Source organism: Triticum aestivum, chromosome 7B (assembly GCF_018294505.1).
Source record: "Triticum aestivum cultivar Chinese Spring chromosome 7B, IWGSC CS RefSeq v2.1, whole genome shotgun sequence".
Classification (NCBI taxonomy): domain Eukaryota; kingdom Viridiplantae; phylum Streptophyta; class Magnoliopsida; order Poales; family Poaceae; genus Triticum; species Triticum aestivum.
Genome location: NC_057813.1, coordinates 286,809,154 through 286,828,150, shown reverse-complemented (window position 1 = coordinate 286,828,150; position 18,997 = coordinate 286,809,154). Strand labels below are relative to the sequence as shown.

General features: G+C 47.8%; 1 pseudogene; it reads left to right on the top strand.

Moving 5' to 3' along the window:
- Window positions 1-14,130: 14,130 nt before the first annotated feature.
- On the top strand, window positions 14,131-17,315 carry LOC123159082 (uncharacterized; annotated as a pseudogene).
- The last annotated feature ends 1,682 nt before the right edge of the window (window positions 17,316-18,997 follow it).

Sequence of the window (18,997 nt, the reverse complement as noted above, 5' to 3'; positions counted from 1 at the left end):
ACCAAATGCATGCCTACATTATATTTTTGAACTAGAGCCAGTTGTGTGTCACCCTAGGTTATAACTATTATATGATGAATATCATCCAATGAATGCACCAGTCCAATGCCTACGAGTTTTCACATATCGCGCTTGCTAAGTTACTATTGCTATTGCCACTGATACAACAGCTACAATATTGTTACTGTTGTTACTGTTACTATTGCTACTGTTACCACTGCTATCAAAATTATCATATTATTGTGCTACTGATTTCCTTGCTGTAGATATTTAATCTCCAGGTGTGGTCGAATACTAGCATGAGCTAATACTTACAAATAATCCTGGAGCGATCGTTGCACGAAGGTTGCAACATAATGCTGAAAGTGGTTACTTTTATGGTGGGGTTTATGCTTCTCCTTTAGCTAAATAGGTTGGTGTGATGCCTCTGCCTTATGACCCCATCCTACCTACTCAGTACTTAGACTGTGATGCCATGAAACTTCATAAGTTCCTTACGGGCACAGTCGATAATTATACTTATAATTGAAGGTATAACAAGGAACCCATTGTACCTGTTGTTTTGCCTGCACCTACTCTCTCTGATTATCACAGCATAAGAACATATTATGTTCTTGAGAGCAAGGCCCACTCGCACAATGCGGTGGTCAAGGCTGCTCGGCAAGCTGAGGAGGATGCACCAAGGGCCTCCATGAGCTATCACTCAGATTATTATCCAGGCTACAAATGGTGATTACCAAGCTAGGCCAAAAGCCTGAGCTTGGGGGAGTACATATTTCCACCAACATTATATTCATGTTCACACATTTCATTCCCATTGTCGGTGTTCACACTTTTTCATTGTACTATCCATGCTAGATTTATTTTTCTAGCTTTATTCTTGTGTGTTTGAAAAACCTTTTGGTTTTTCTTCCTAGCTTAAACTAGTTGTAGTATTAAAAGAAACCCAAAAAGATTTCTTGATTTTTCTTCTGCTTGTTGGGAGCTCTCCCGTGTAAATTGCTTTTCTCTTTTTTCTTTTTCTTTCTTTAATTTGCTTTCTTCTAGAAAAACTAAAAACTCAAAAAATATTTCAGTGTGTTTCTATGAAATTCTTTTCTTTTTATTGAGTCATACCAAGGAGAATACCATGATGAAAATGTTGTGTGGCTCTCACATGCATTATTGTTGATCTAACAAAGAGCCCATATTACCTTGTCTTCTCCTTTTGTATAAAATGTTTGCAGATTCTAGCTTAGTCCACGTCACTCTTGCACTATTATTATTTTCATATCATTTGGTCATGCAAGTGAAAGGCAATAATGACGATATTTGATGAACTCGTTGTGGCAAAGAGAAATGGGTATGCACTCAACTTGTTCTATTTTTGTAAATATGTTTAACCTAGTATCCATGATTCAGCCTATTATGATCAAACATGTTTGCAATGACAATTAGAGATTATAGTTTCTCATGCCATGCTTAAGTGGCTAGGAGTGGATAATGATTTATCTTGGATGACAACATGCATTATAATGATTGTGATGTAGTATGATGATATGGTATCCTCCTCTGAATGTTTCAAGTGGCTTGACTTGGCACATGTTCATGCATGTAGTTGAATCAAAACTAACATAGCCTCTATCATATTTATGTTCATGGTGTTCATGTCCTACTCATGCTAGTATTTAGTGTTAATTATGCATAACGCATGTTCATGACCATTTTCGCTCTCTAGTTGGCCGCTTCTCAACCTATTTGCTAGCCCTTGCTTGTACTAAGTGGGAATATTGCTTGTGCATCAAAATCCTAAAACCCAAGTTATTCCAGATGAGTCCACTATATCTACCTATATGCGGTATTACCCTGCCGTTCCAAGTAAATTTGCATGTGCCACCTCTAAAATTTCAAATGAACATTTGTTTTGTGTGCGTGGACCGCTCATGGAGCGACAGGGGGCAGTCGGTATCTTCCATGCTAAGTGGGTTATTCTCATGATGAGTGTTTATTCACTCGTCCTTGCACGAGAGGGGAGGTAATGGGATGAACAGTCCCGAAAGCAAAAAATTAAATAATTAAACAAAACTCCCCCAGGGTTATTGTTGGTATGGACGGTACCCATGGATTCGGCTAGCCGTGGAGTGCGTTTGTTGGTGGAGGGGGAGTAAACCTTTACTTTATCGCTTGGGAACCGTCGCTAATGTGTTTAGCATGGAAGATATTGATAACTCTTGGTCGTAACATTGACAAGAAGGGTGTACCTATCAAAATTATATTTATCTCTGGTTTAAGCTTTGAGCTCTAGCTCCTCTGCGAACCCCTACTTACCCTTGCGTAGGGACTATCTATTTAATTTTAGGTTGAGCCATCACCTTCTCAAACAAGCGCCAAATCTGAGAGCACTATTGTCATCCTCATGCATTGTGTATAGTTAATGTTGAACGCATCATGATTGGATCTTTTCTACCATTAGTTACAATGTTTAGTCGGTGCTTGAACTTTGGAGGTGCTCTGCATTTATGTTTTGCGGTCTTAGAAAGGGTTAGCGAGATACCACTATCGTCATATTATATCATGATTTTTTTTTTGAAAAAGTGTTGGCATTTGATATATCTTATTATTGTGCTCTAGTTGATTACGACATTGATATGAGTTAATATAATTTCTAAGAGTTATTGTTGACATGGTTAGTCATGATCTTTGCTGAAAACCTGGGTGCTACTTAAGCTTGTTTAAGTAAACAAGAACAAAAGAGTTCGTAAATTTTTTCTTTTTCACTTTCAGTTTATCAACTGAATTGCTTGAGGACAAGCAAAGGTTTAACCTTGGGGGATACGTCTCTGTTGTGTCTACTTTTCCTAACGCTTTTGCTCTTATTTTGGACTCTAATTTGCATGATTTGAATGAAACACACCCGGACTGACGCTGTTTTCAGCAAAACTACCATGGTGTTGTTTTTTGCAGAAATAAAAGTTCTCGGATTGGAAGGGAAATTTCTGGAGATTTATTTCAGAATAAATAAAAAATATTGGGACCAAGAACCACCGGAGGGGTGCCCTGGGTGAGCACGATACACCAGGGCACCCCCCCCCTCCAGGCATGCCCTGGTGGGTTGTGCCCACCTGGTGGCCCCCTGACCCTAATTTTGTTACTATAAAATCCTATTTTCGTAGAAAAAAATAGGAGAGGAAGTTTCATCGTGTTTCATGACACGGAGCTGCCGCCACCTCCTGTTCTTCATCGGGCGGCCGGATATGGAGCCCGTTCGGGGCTCCAGAGAGGGGAATTTTCGGTCTTCGTAATCACCAGCCCTCCTTCATCACCAATTCCATGATGCTCCCCACAGGGAGTGAGTAATTCCTTCATAGGCCCACTGGTCGGTGAGGAGTTGGATGAGATTCATCATGTAATCAGGTTAGTTTTGTTGGGCTTGATCCCTAGTATCCACTATATTTTGAGATTGATGTTGTTATGACTTTGCTATGCTTAATGTTTGTTACTAGGGCCCGAGTGCCATGATTTCAGATCTGAACTGATTATGTTATCACCATTATATCTATGTTCTAGATCCGATCTTGCAATGTCAGATTCACCTATCACATGTTATAATCCGTAAACCCCAAGGTGACAACAATTGGGATACTTTCCGATGATGACCGTAGTTTGAGGAGTTCATGTATTCACTATGTTTTAATGCTTTGTTCCGGTTCTCTAAGAAAAGTAGGCCTTGATATCCCTTAGTTTCCTTATGGACCCCGCTGCCACGGGAGGGTAGGACAAAAGATGTCATACAAGTTCTTTTCCATAAGCACGTATGACTATTTACGGAATGCATGCCTACATTATATTTATGAACTGGAGCTAGTTCTGTGTCGCCCTAGGTTATGAATGTTATATGATGAATATCATCCAACAAATGCACCGATCCCATGCCTACAAGTTTTCCACACATTGCGCTTGCTAAGTTACTATTGCTATTGCTACTGATACAACTGCTACAATACTATTACTGTTGTTATTGTTACTATTGCTATTGTTACCACTGCTAACAAAACTATCATATTATTGTGCTACTGATTTCCTTGCTGCAGATATTTAATCTCCAGGTATGGTTGAATTGACAACTCAACTGCTAATACTTAATTACAAATATCCTTTGACTCCCCTTGTGTCGAATCTACAAATTTGGGTTGAATACTCTACACTTGAAAACTGTTGCGATCCCCTATACTTGTGGGTTATCAAGAGATAATAATGCCATAGGCCGGCGTGATCCATCAGTGTTGCCGTCTTTAGACGGTGCGCCCAAATAAAAAGATCATCTAGGATATGTCCGACAGAAGAGGAAGCATCAATATCTAAGCCTTGGAGAACTTTATGGTTCCTAGTGTGCCAGATTTTCCAAAGAATGAGCAGCAGCATAAAGGGGCAGATTGTCTTGGGAAGCACGTCAGGGATTGTAGTGTCGAAGAAATCCTCAGTAGGACTAAAACGGGGGTGGATCTCGGTGGCACACCACACCCAACGAGCTGCCGGACAGGTGAAGAACATGTGGTTGCGGTCTTCAACTGCATGATCACATCTCGGGCAGGTCTCGTAGGTGAGAACGTGCTTCTTATGGAGGTTCTTCCTGGTATTCAAGCGATCAAGGTAGAACAACCATCCCAAGATCATCACGTTCTTCGGCACCTTGGAATCCATATCAGAGCAAGAGTGGGATCTGCAAGCTGCACACTCAGCGCTGCATAAGCCCCTAGTGTGGTGAAGCGGTCACCATTAAGGAGCTTCCGCGTGTCCGGTACCTGAGAGAGAGTAACAACATGTAGCAAAGAGTTCAGAGAAGCAAGTTCTACGACCGTAGTAGAGGTTAGCCGATTATGAAGGGCAAGTTTGACCCCATCCTGCAATATTGTGGCGACCATAGCATTGGGTTTTGTGTGGTGGGAGAAGAGAGCTAGGAAAACTATAGCCAGAGGCTCTGGTTGCAGCCAACGATCTAACCATCAGAAAGTGGACTTACCATTACCTATAAAACAATGCGAGATCTCTCTTAGGCTTTGAATCTATTTGAAAATGGTTTTGGCAAGAAAAGAATTATTCCTACCATGCCCTGCGTGAAGTGGGTAGTGATGTAGTATCCAATCCTTCCAAGGAAGGTCTGAAGAGTGTAAGAATTTGTAAGCAAATTTCAGCATTAGACAAAAAAATGTGCACGCAAGTTTTTGACACCTAGACCACCAGCCGCTCGGGGCGTGCAAACTTTGTCCCAAGCTACCAAGCATTTTGCCCCGGAACAAACATCATCCTTGGACCAGAAGAAGGTATGCCTACGTTTGTCAATAGCCTCGAGGACCTGGATGGGGAGTGTAAGTGCATTTAGTGCCCCTTAGTGATTTTGGTGTATTGAAGACTTATAGGTTAAGAGACTGATATGTTTGTGAGTGTACACAGGTCTATAAGTCTATGATGAGCTTGATATTTACAGAGAAAGACGGCCCCTAAAAATGAATGTCTGCAACTGAAGACTTTGAAAGTGAAGAAATTGGTGTGACCGTGAAGACTTGATATTCATGCAAGGATTATGAAGTGTGAATACTTTTGTTCTCGTAGTTTAATTTTCTCTTTCTTGAGTCATAGGAAACACTGTACTATTAAAGGGGTCGAGGTAAAACTAAGGAAAAGTTTCCAAGTGATGCTCATCTCAATATCCTACACCTACCCAATCCTTTCGAGTGAAGCCATTGGAAATCTCATACAGTTCAGTCAATTTCTTCAGTGGCAGAGATGAAGATCTTCTGTTCTCTGAGAAATTTGTTCTGACTGAGGAGTTAGGAATTCGCCAATGCGGATTGCCTACAAGTGAGGAACATGATAGCCCTAAGGAATTTGATACTCAAATTTCCGACCGTTGTTGTGCTACGCACCAGCTGTCCCAAAATTTCTACCCACCTAATGGTCATATCATTGAAGGGCATTTATGTCTTATCATGTCGGGTTACTCCCTAAGCTATAAATAGCCGCCCCCTACAACCACTAGCTGGTTCGCTGCTCCAAGAGAAACTGACACTTGTCATTGAGAGCATCCCATCCTCCGAGGACTTTGAGCGAAAATCATCAAGTGAGGAAAACCCAAACCCAAACACCTACAAACCCAAAGTGATTGAGCATCACTGAAGAGATTGTTCCTGTGTGGAACCGACGCTTGTTACCTTTGAGGATTGTCTATCCTCCAGACGGTTAGGCGTCATGGTCTAGAGCATCCAAGAGGAAATTGTGGATCGCCAAGTGACCGAGTCTGTGAAGGTGTGGAAGTCACCTGAAGACTTACCACGAGTGATTGCGCGATGTCTGTGTGACCTTAGCTCAAGGATAATACAGTGTGGTCTATGTGTCCGGGACTGTGTGTCCTCAGGTTTAAATACCTAGCCGCTCCAACCAGACGTATGTCTGTCACAGCAGTTGGAACTGGTCTACCAAACCATTGTCTTCACCGAGCTATCTGGTTCTATTTCCTCAACCCTTCCATTTCCTCATTCATATACCGTTGTACTTGATCATTACTATTTGAATACTTTGACTGAAGACTTTCTCGATTTCCTCAATCCTATTTATTCAGTCAATTTGTCTTCAGCCTGCTTATCCTGTGTTTACGCTACTTGTACTTTGTGCTTGTTTTCATTTCATCGTGATGATTGTCCTATTGCTCTGTTATGCTTGCATCTGAGTACTTATTCCGCTGCTAAGTAGTTCGTGACTTGGGAATTTCCTCACCTTGAAATTCCTCGGTGACGAATTTGTAAAAATCACCTATTCACCCTCCCCTCTAGTCGATATAACGCACTTTCCGGGAGGGCGAAGCACAACATAAAGTACGTGGGGAGACTATCCAAAACCGTAGAGAGAAGGAAAAGCTTTCCATCACTGGATAGAAGGAGTGCACACCAGCCAGCAAGGTAGGCATCACACCGATCAATAACAGGTTGGAAAGTGGAAGGGGGAGTTTGTGAGGGGAGAGAGGAAGCCCTAGGTAGGTTTGAGGAAACGAGAAGATGTCTGTGGCCAGAACCGCAACCATTTTGGCGGTCTGAGCAGTGTCAACATTCAGGGGGATGAAAGTGGTCTTGGTGAAATTGATCTGGAGTCCCGTGGCAGCCGCAAAGTTGTCAAGGATGGCTTTGAGATGTCTAGCAGCATCTCGGGTAGCCCTAACGATGATGAGAGTATCATCAGCATATTGGAGGACAGGACAATGTAGGTCAGGGTTAAGGGGGTGAAACAGTAAGCCCTCATTGTTGGCTTTAATGATCAATTGTTTCAAGATATCAGTGATAATAATGAAAAGATAGGGAGACATAGGGTCCCCTTGGCGGAGATCGTTCCTACATTTAATTAATCTACCGGGATTGTTGTTTAGCATGACCGCAGTGGAGCCAATGGTGAGAAGGGCATTGATCCAATCACACCACAGCCGGGGGAAGCCCCTAATTCGGAGCTTATCAAGAAGGGAAGCCCAACAGATGGAGTTGAAAGCTTTTTTGAAATCCAGTTTAACTACTAGAGTGGGTGCCTTACGCTTCGCACAACAGTGAAGAATATCAGTTGCATAGAGAAAATTCTCGGAGATGTTACGTCCAAAGAGGAAACCCATTTGGTCAGCATGAACTAGGAGAGGAATAAGAGGTTTGAGTCGATTAGTGAGCATCTTAGGTAGCCCCTTGATCGGATAGTTCTGGAGCGAGATGGCCTAAAGTCAGAAGAGGAATGGGCATCGTTGGATTTAGGAGGATAATGAGGGTTTTTTAAGACAAGAAATGTCACTTCCAAGGGAGTGAAACTCGAGGAAGAAGTCTCTAATTTTTCCTTTGGTAATGTGCCAAAATTTCCTAAGGAAGCCTGGAATGAAGCCATCCAGCCCAGGGATAGCGTTTGGATTCATAGAGAAGAAAGCCACAGAGATCTCGCCATCTGTGAAAGGGTTGATGAGGTGTCTAAGCTCAGTAATTGGCGTTGGGTAGAGGTCCTAGAGATCGAAGGCCCATACAGGTTGGAAGGGAGTGCTAAGCAGGGAGGCGTAAAAGTCTGAGATAATAGTGGTTTTATCTTAGTGGGAGAAGAACTTGGTGCCATTGGGAAGAAGCACATTAATTTTATACTTGTGAAGGCGGGCGGAGGCCGAAGCATGGAAGAAGTGAGAGTTTTCGTCGCCATCGATAGTCGTGCGAATTTTGCCCTGTTGAGTCCAGTACAGCATTTCTTCACGCAAGGTACATTGGAGAACTTTGATGACCACACGTCGGAGGGCGGGCTGAGGGGAGTAGAGAAATCTAAACTCCTCGATGAGATCAAGGACGGAGATAATTGTTTTACAGTTATTCTCGCGGGTGTTAAGAGGCACCGCAAGACGTCTCCATTTTTTTAAATTCGATCAAGATCGCTTAAAGGCAGCAGCCAGTGAGAGGGCGTGTGGACCGAGTTTGGGTCGAGGCTCATGATGACTGGATGGTGATTTTGCAAGCAGGCCTCAGAGCCCATCTTTTTTCAAAACAAAAAAGCGTGGGACGAGGGATGTCGGTGTCGATTGAGATGATTAAGGGAACATGATCAGATACAAAACGGGTTAGAGAAGAAATAGAAGTATTAGGGAAAAGAAGGTCCCAATCACAGCTGATGAAAACACGGTCAATTTTTTCTAGAGTTGGCTCGTCACGCTTACTATACCAAGTGAAGATACGGTCAAGGAGAGGTAATTCTATGAGGGTGTTAGATTTACTAAATGAGTTGAACATGTTCGCCTCACCTTGCCAAAAACCAGCTGTGTTTTCTTCTGAGGGGTGCCATAGCAAGTTAAAATCGCCAAGGATAAGCCAGGGCGTGGCATTGGTTGGAACCTGGCTCGAAAGCTCCTGGAGAAAGGCAGGCTTCAGGGCGTGATCAGTAGGCGCGTAAACCGTTAGTGATAACCAAGGGGTGGAGAGAGGCGAGGCAAGTGATCATCGAGGATTGAGTGTAGGTGCCAGCGTTCATAGCAGCCAGCAGCGAGAAGTGACCCGAGGAGAAAGCCTAGAGCATGCCGCCAGCCGAGCCAATGGACGAGACAGGGTGGATAAGATCAAGGTGTCGCAGAAGGAAACTTTTTTGCTTAAGGATCGGAAAAGCGCTTAACTTAGTTTCTTGAAGAAAGCACACATATGGGTTAAAAGAGATGAGCTTGGAAAGAACATCAGAGCATTTATGTGGTATCCCAAGTCCGCGGACATTCCAACAAGAGAAGCTAAATTTGGCAATACCCATAATAAACGGAGGGGCACCCGGAACCGGTCGAGACGATTACAAAACATCGATGAGGCCAGCGAACTGAGGGACATTGTTCGGAAGCACAGAGAAGCTAAAAACAATAATGAAACCATTGCCATAAGGGCAGATATGGCCTAGGCAAAAAAGGACGCAGCCGCTGTAGCGAGGAGCCGACGTCCACAGGGAGCAGGCGGAGATCGTGATGCCGGAGATGACACCTCAGTTGTCTCCTCTGGATCAGCACCACAGAGAGCAGCGACGCGAGCAAGGGCCCCAGCGCCAGTCATCGACTCCTCCGGCACGCTGGTGAGGCCAGAGTCATCAAGGGCGGAGCGAGGTCCGTCGAGGCCAACTGAAGGTCGAAGCAGCAAGCTTTGGCGCGCATGGCCTTGGTGGTCATGTCGACAAAGGTGCCCCCCGCCTTGGAGGTCTTGTCAGCAAGCCGATGGCTATGGCGGAGCTTCTCCGCGTCCACAACCCTCTTCTCAGCAACATGAGCACGCCACAGGCTAGCCTCATGGCCAGGGCAGGTGAGCGAGGCTGTGGGTAAGGGAGGGGAGGGGATAGAGAGGTTAATTAGCAGGGCAGAAGTAACTGAAACAAGTAACAAGGAGCTAGGAGACTGAGCATTATCGGGCGAGACAGGAAGCCCAATGTCGTCGTCATTGACCGCGAGTGAGGAGAAGGAGTTGGAGATGGTGATAGCAGGCGAGATCGCGGAGTGCTCGTCTGCCAGGTTGGTCAGGTCCCCCTCTTGCTCGTCGTTGACAGGGGAGAGGTCGATGTCGGGGTCGACAAAAGCATCGATGAGTGGTGCAGCTCGAGGAAGCAGAGGCCCACCCACGAGCGGATGCAACACGTTGACATCGTTGGCCCTGAAGGAGAAACCAGACGATGAGGGAGGTGGCATAACGTTGGCAGGACCCAACGCGGTTACAATTCCACCGCCACGCGCCATGGATGTGCGGGTCGTGGAACTCATCGTCGTCGTTGTCATCATTGAGAGGGATAGAGAGATCCTCAAAGACATCCCATGTCTTGACGTGGCAAAGCTTAACGTCAACGACCTAGGTAGGGGGCAGCCGGGGGATGCAGCCGTCCGGCGTGTCGTTGTCACTCTTGACACGGACAAAGGCACGCACCATCGTGAAGTCACCATGGGAGAGCATGTTCTGGTCGATGCAGCAGAGAACCCCAAAGTGGTCGAACACAAAGTTTGCGCCCTATGGGTGCCATAGCTCGAGGGGGAAGTTCTTGGCCTCGATCTCCACCAGGCGGTCATAGCAAGTGGTGGCATGGTCGTGGTTTCCTTCAGGCGGAGAAGGGTGATGTGGGTGCCAAGTAAATCAGCGGGGAAGGAGGCCATGGCAGCCTCACGGTCCTCGTGGTTGTCGAAGACATAGTCTATAGTAGCAGCGAAGTGGAAGGTGGGGTGGTTGACGTGGTGCTCTATGGCGCGGTGGATGAAGTCGTAGGGCTCAAGCATGATGAAGTCGAGGTGCACAAAGCAGAAGTGTCCAACATCATGGAGGAGCCCATAGGGGACGAAGATATCTGGGTAGGTGGAGTGGGCGCGGCCCAGCAAAGAAGCCGGGGAGGAGGACAGCGATCCGGGGTGCAGGGGGTCATGGACAACCGAAGCAATGTCAGAGGGCACATGCAAATCGGGTTGCGGCGAGCCCTGCTGCGACAGCAGCGCCGAGTCCCCATCGGACAAGGCAGGGCTAGCAGCGCGAGGGGAAGGCGGCTTGCGAATGGAGAGCCGGTGGGAGCCGACCAGGAGGACAATGTCGTTACCCTTGGGGGCAGGGCAGCAACAACGTGGATGGGAGGGGAGGCCATGGTCGGAGGGGGGCTCAAAAAATGGAGGCGCCGGAGAGAAAGGGGGAAGTTGGAGGTGCAGTCAAAACTACGGTGGCCGGATCACCCACAGCGGGAGCAGTGCACAGGATCTCTACACTTTTGGACAAGGTGGTCTCAAGCAAGGCAACAGAAGCAGAGGGGGCATGAGCGAATGCGAGGAGGTAAGGTAGGCTTTGGGCGTTGATATAGGCTGAGAGGACTAGGGCGGGGAAGGGTTCTTGGAGACACGGTGCGAGCGCGCGGAGACCATGTTCAGGGGAGAGCAGCACATCGCGGTACGAGGGCACCATGGCTGATGCCGCGGCGATGGGACGGGGCTCGGGAGTCGAGAGCGGCAGAGAAGAGGCAAGTAGCAGAGCGGCGAGTAGCCTGGGAGTAGGGGCAGCGTAGGGTGTACTAGCTTGGCCGCATGGGTGCACGGCGCCGGTGGCATGGACCGGTGGTGAAGAGGGGGCGGGTGCATACGGTGGGTCTATGGAAGGGGAAGGGAGAGGTAGGTTTGCATTAAATGTCGATGGGGCGGGCGTACGGGTCGCGGTGGTTCACGCCTCCATGTTGGTGCAGCACGGGGATGCATGAGGCGGGGAAGGGGCGTGCATGGGTGGGAGTGAGCGGGAGGTGACATAGCATGGCAGCGTCCCGCCCCTCGCCGCACGTGCCCGCCATGTTAGCAGTGGTATCACATGCAAGGTTGTCCTGAGGAGGATTAAACAAATGCAAGAGCTGGCTAGCGAGGGGAGGAGGAGGAAGAGCGGGAGGTCAACCTAGAATGGATATAGCGCTATCATCACGAGTCACGGGCGAGGAAGGGTCGGCCGGGTCCTTGGGACCCAAGTTTGGTCCAGGCATGGATTCAAAACTTGGGGTTGAGGCTGACTTCGCATCCAACAGACTGCTGGAGAGGACTAGAGTAATCCCAGGAGGCGAAACATGCGACCGTTGGATGATCTCATTCAAAACGTCCACGGACGAGACAAGAGAGAGGAAAATATTTTCCTGGTAGTGAATAACCACAAAGCTAGAATTACCCAAGAAAAGGTGATCTAGAGACAGCTTAACAAGACAAGCACTTGGTTTTGCTACTGCTGGAAAAAAAACTAATCCAAAGGAGAGCGTGTTTTTTAGGATCTGGAGACATGGAGAAGGGTGGAACTACTTGTAGGTTGTAACTAGGCAGGATGAGGGAGCGAAGCTTAAACCCATGACGTAATTGACGAACCTAAACATGAGGACGAGGCCTGCTTGACGAAGCTCGCTGCTGCCGAAGCGTACTCCCTTCCATGGCCACCGAAGCCATGGGGACCTCAAGCGCGGGCAGCGCCGACTTTGGCAAGGAGAAGCGAACATCAATGCCGGGCCTTCTGAGGTCGCCAAACGAGATGACGAGGTCAGCAACACCACGGTTAGCAACCGCGAAGGTGAACTCGTCGGCGTCAACTGTGGAGGAGTGGAACTTCTCGGAGTGTCCACCAAACAAGCAGTGAAGGATGAGGTCACAGAGCGCCGGCGAGACGCGAAGAGGAAACTGGAAGAAGGTGACTAGGAGGCGGCAAGCCGGGGGCGCCGGAGCTGAGGGGACAGTGACAAAGGATTTTAGGCGCGACCAAGCAGCGTTTTCGAACTTGAGACAAGTGGCATGCTGCGGAAGAAGGACATCTGACAGAGGCTGGCATGAGAGGATGGTTGGGGGCCCGGACAGAGCATTCAGGGACGGTGCAGAAGGGAGGAAACGTAAGGAGGAGAGCCGTCGATGAACAGGCCGAAGAGAAGTGATTTTTTCCACTAGACTGGTGAGTGGAACTGAGAACATGAAAGTCTGGTCATGGAGCACGCGAGCGTTGAAACAACTTGCCACTCCACCGAGGAACGCTTGCAGGAGAGTGTTGGCTAGCCGTTCATTGAACCAGAGTTTGATGGAGCTGGTGGAGAGGCACAGAAAGTGCGTCGACGGTTCGAAGGGGGAGGCAGGCAGGATGGCCTGGGCGAAAGCTTCCCAATCGCCAAGGCCAAGGAAGAGGCGAAGGGACGCCTGAGCAAGGCAGACGTAGCTGGGAGGGGAATCATTGACAACCGTCGAGGGGAGCGACGGCGGCGAAGAGGTGGGGGGAGCGGGGCGAGAGGAGAGCCATCCTCCTTGTATTATATCTGGCCATACCTCGAGCCAGGCCGGGCTTCGGGCCGGGCCTAGCCAAACCCGACGCAAAAAAACCCAGGCTCGGGCCCGGCCCGGGCCGGCCATCGGGCCTGTTTCTGAGCCCAAGCCCGGCCCAAACACGTGAAAGCCCGTTGGGCTCCGGGCCGGGCCGACCCGACCTTCAAGAAAACGCAAAAACGACGGGCCCGAGCTCGGCCCGGCCCAGCCTTCAGGCTTAAAATCTAGGCCCCTGGCCCGGGGGCAGCGTCGGGCCGGGCTTCCCGTGGCCAGGTATACTTGTGATGCACCCTACCACCGTTACGAAGCAAATGAATGTGCCTATGGCAAGGAAATAGTCAAAGTGGCCCAGATAGTGCAGTTCGTTCGTTTCCCGCTTTTATTTCATGATTTTCCCGCGTATCTCAACAAGTTTAACGATTCCGATGACTTGGCTAGCTCACTGAAGTTCATGTAAACGGCGCCATCGAGCCTGGGCACGTGCCCAGGGTGCCCGTACGGTAATATCGACCCTGCACACGACTCCAAAAGGACAGGTATACGGCTTCGATTTACAGTGGCGTTACACACAGATACCAAATTTTATACGAGACGAAAACATTATTATGCACACAAACAGATTTTCAAACCTTGACGGCGTTCCCTCGCCCTTGCGTGCCCAAGTCCCTCCGTTCCTTCTTTGCGCAGGTATCATCCCTGTTGCTACCCTCACTATCGGTCTCGTCACGTAATAATAAACGGACAAACGAACTGAAATTTTCTGATATTTTACTCCTCTCCGAGCAGACAACTCCACTCCACTCGTCCACTCCCACTACCTACCAGCTTCTCACTCCCACTCCCGCAGCGGGTGATCCATGGCCACGGCGCTCCGCCTCCCGTCTCTCCTCTCCTCCCGCGCCGCCCCTACCACCGCCGCTCGCGCTACCATCCGGGGGATCGGACAGGATCGTTCACTCACAGGGTCGCCGCGCAGCCTGACGACACCACCGCCACCACCTCCACCACGCCGGCTCCGCCCGCCGGGTTCACGCCTCCGGTTCCCAAGCGGTTTGAGGTCAAGCCCGGCCAGTCAAACAACATCGCTGGCGCCGCCCTCGCCTTGCCCTTCCGCCTCGGCACCGGGGTCTTCGTCCTAGGGTAATTCAGCCCCTTCAATCCCCGTCCACATTGGAATATACCGTGCCAATCTAGTTAGCCAAGCAGACCAAATTAATTGAACACCTCAATTGAATTTGAATTTTAAATTTAACGTTTCCTTCCAATTTGAATGGAATTGGGAAATGTTTATGTGCTAGCCAATTATGTATGTTTAAGCTGAGCTGCTTCAAATTCATTGACTAGCTCACAGTGTTTTGTTACTTTAGTCGTCCAACAAAACATGCTTTTACTTTCGCCATCCGGATGTGTGGATTCCATTGCCTTGTGCATATGTCTAGCAATTTCAGGTGGGTTTTATTTAATTTGTATGTGCCTGCAATGTGCAGATATGGAGTGACACTTGTTGATGCTAACGAGATATCACCGGATCAATATGCTTTGGATTTCCAAGGTGAACTCCTCTGATCCCACAGTTTTGTTTGGTACAATACAACCGCAGCACGTGAATATCAAGAGTAGAACAATGAAGCGTACTTAGCAAAATATAATTATTTGATGTAAGCAACCATTGTGTGTATCTGGCCAAGGTGAACTCCTTCTCTAGTTCCCACTGTTTGGTTAGGTACAACCGCTGAATGGAAATATTAAGAGTGAAACAGTAAGGCGTACTTAGCAAAATACAATTATTTGACGTGAACAACCATTGTGTGTACCTGTCCAGTACCAGTCTAGAACTTTAGTTTCAAAATACTATTATGCAACTACATGTGTTTATTATTTAGGTCAGAAGGTGAAAGAAACGTCGAAGGTGGGGCAGTGCCCTCGACCTGCTAAGCCTATTGAAATATACGAGTTTGAAGGGTATGTTATTTCTTTCCACGGAGGTTCAAACTGGTTGTCCTTCATGTTTCTAATTGCAACTAGTTTTTGTATTAAGCGCTAATGTTTTCTTCTGACTAGTCAAGCTGATTTATTTATTCCTTCAATTGTTTGTGCATCGTGGCTAAAACCTCAGATGTCCATTTTGTCGAAAGGTGAATAATCTTTGGTTCACTATATCTGTGTTATGTAGTTTCCTTCTTCATTTATTCAACATTGGTATTTATAGTCACCATGTAAATCTTGCAGGTCAGAGAGATGGTATCCGTCCTGGACCTTGATGTTTTATATTACCCTTGTCCTAAAGGCAGCCCAACCTTCCGTCCAAAGATTCTTGAGATGGGCGGAAAGAAACAATTTCCTTACATTGTACGCGAGACATCATTGATGGTTGTGGTTTCCAGTTCTACATATCTTTGAAATGTTATTTTAGATATTTGATGGACATTTACCATTAACTATACTCATGTTGCTGAACTTTTTATTCCTGGGCAAGATTGAATTTTGTCACATTGGCATGATTTGTTCTTCATTACTAAACTAAATCAGGGAATTTTGCTTCCTACTTAGAAATGAATTATGCATGATGGAGATAACATCACTCTTATGTTGTAGGTCGATCCAAACACAGGAGTTGCTATGTATGAATCAGATGACATCATAAATTACCTGGCAAAAACTTACGGTTTGTATTCCTTTTCTTTTACAGTGCATACCTTCCCTGGCCTTACAAGCTTGTTCTAAGCCCTTTACTTGCACTTGTTTTTCAGGTGATGGAAGTGTTCCAATTATGCTAAAACTTGGTCTATTGACAGTAAGTAACTAAGTAATTGATAATCGAAGAGACCAGGATTGATTATTATAATGTGCATGCAATTGTGCCTTTTGCGTAACTTTATTTATTTATTTTGTATAGACAATAACGGCAGGGCTTGCATTGAGTGGGCGTAGCGGGAAGGTAAATTACCAACAAGCCATGGACATTTGTTTATTCCATGTAATTGTCTGAAAGTTTTGCTTGAACCATTTCCATTATTGATTACAGGGATCTTCCTACAGTCCTGCAAAGCTTCCATCCCAGCCAATAGAGATATGGGCATACGAGGTCTAACCCTCACTACTTGTCATCATTCACAGCATTAATGTTATTATTTGCTGTTTGTCGTAGTGTATTACCATTTCCAGGATCTGATTGTTGCAACCTTTATTATCAGGGATCTCCTTTCTGTAAAATAGCGCGTGAGACCCTTGTCGAGTTGGAGTTGCCACACTTGCTACACAGGTATTTGAATGCTTGAAACTTTGGATTATATCCGTAAACAAATAGTTGAATATTCTACAATCAGAGAATTATAACAGTGCATAACAGTTGTATAAATGACCAGTAGCATTAGTATAGCATTACGATCGTCAACAAATCAATGAATATTCTGCCATTCAACAATATGCTAACAGCCAGAACTCCTGTATAATTGACTAGCGTGGCAGTTAAATAGCTGAATATTCTACCATAAGAACAACTCGTTGATACTATCCATATATGTAGCATGACAGACACAACAATGTAAGTAACAAAAAACTTTTGCTTCAGCTGTGCGCGTGGCAGCCCCAAGCGACAGGATTTTTTCGAGAAATATGGTATTTTCCAGGTTTGCGTCGTTGCGATTTATGCTTCTGCTGGTAACCTTTCTCCACATAACCTCTGTTTGGTTTTAATCTTACCGTCTTGACAGGCGCCTTATATCGAGGATCCTAACACGGGGGTAAAGATGTTCGAGAGCGCCGACATCGTAGAGTATCTGAGGGCAACATATGCTGCTTGAGAATCCCTGGCACTATCTTTTCTCAGTAAATATTGAGCTCATAGCCTGCCATGTCTCTTCTCATGTAGTAGATCACATTCTTTACTAGGAAAATGGTGCATCCTAGATTATATAAGGTGTAAATTCTATTCGCTGCAGCTGAGACAGCGTCTATCTAAGAAACACTGAATTTGAAGCCGTGGAAAAGTGAAATAAAATCCAGAAATGGAGTCTTGTTTCTTTAACGGGATGTTTCTGCTTGGGTGCCTGCTAGGCGTCATCCGGATGATGTCCGGAGAAATAAGCCGGCTTGCCCGTCGTTGATTTCCTCCAGTACGGTGCAATTTGGGCCGCTGGATTCCCTGACGACCGGACCACGACATGACTTAAATCCCAAATTGCATGTCTCCCTGCAGCTCCAGCCAACAACGCTACATCCCTGCATGCGCGTACTCTAACGAGAGCAGCAGCTAGCCGGCTTAGAGCATCAGCTGTAACCCTCAGGTGGCAGCAGTCATGTCGCTGGTTACCTTACAGCAACAATGGTCGGCGAGCTTGCCATATATCAGCCACGGCGACAGCGGCGACGAGCTATGGGTTGCAGCAAAGTCCCTTCTGCGACCACCCTTTCAAGCACCATTGATGCTTCGTCGCTGCACCGACGATGCTGCGGCCACTCAGATATGCTCAATTGCGGTTCCGGTGATGCTCCGATGGTTTATCCATGCTCCGTTGCAGCACCGACGAGGTTTCGACGGCCCGACAATGCTCGGACGCCTCAGCCATGCTCCATTACAACACTGGCGATGTTTTGACGGCCCGCGACCCGACGGTGCTCCATCGTAGCGCCGATGATGCGACCTCGCAACGCCATTGATGTTCCGGCGGTCTAACGAATGCTTTATCGCGGCACCCGGGATGTTTCGGCAGCCCGACGATGCTCCATTGCAGCACCGGCGATGCTCCGACCACCTAGCTATGCTCCATTGCAATGTCGGTGATGCTCCGACGGCTCAGCCATGCTCCATTGCAGCACCGGCGATGTTTCGGCGGCCCGCGGCCCGATGGTGCTCCATCATAGCGCCGATGATGCGCCCTCGCTGCGCCATTGATGTTTTGGCGGTTCGATGAATGCTTTATCGCGTTACCCGGGATGTTCCGACAGCCCGACGATGCTCCATTGCAGCACCGGCGATGCTCCGGCAACCTAGCTATGCTCCATTGCAATGTCGGTGATGCTCCGACGGCTCAGCCATGCTCCATTGCAGCACCGGCGATGTTTCGGCGGCCCGCGGCCAGATGGTGCTCCATCGTAGCGCCGATGATGCGCCCTCGCTGCGCCATTAATGTTCTGGCGGTTTGATGAATGCTTTATCGCGTTACCCGGGATGTTCCGGCAGCCCGACGATGCTCCATTGCAGCACCGGCGATGCTCCAGCCACCTAGCTATGCTCCACTGCAATGTCGGTGATGCTCCGACGGCTCAGCCATGCTCCGTTGCAGCACCGGCGATGTTTCGGCGGCCCGCGGCCCGATGGTGCTCCATCGTAGCGCCGATGATGTGCCCTCGCTGCGCCATTGATGTTTCGGTGGTTCGACGAATTCTTTATCGCGGCACCCGGGATGTTCCGGTAGCACGACGATGCTCCATTGCAGCACTGGTGATGCTTCGGCCACCCGCCAATGCTCCATTGCAGTGTCGGTGATGCTCTGTCGGCTCAGCCATGCTCCCTTGCAGCACCGACAATGTTTCGGCGGCCTGACAATGCTTTGACGGCTCAACCATGCTTCGTGGCAGACTGGTGATGTTTCTGCAGCCCGAGGATGCTCCATGGTAGCATCTGTGTGCTCCCCCGCGGCGTCAGCGATATTTCGGCGGTCCGACATGTGCTTCCTCGCAACACCTCGAATGTTGCGGCAGCCCAAC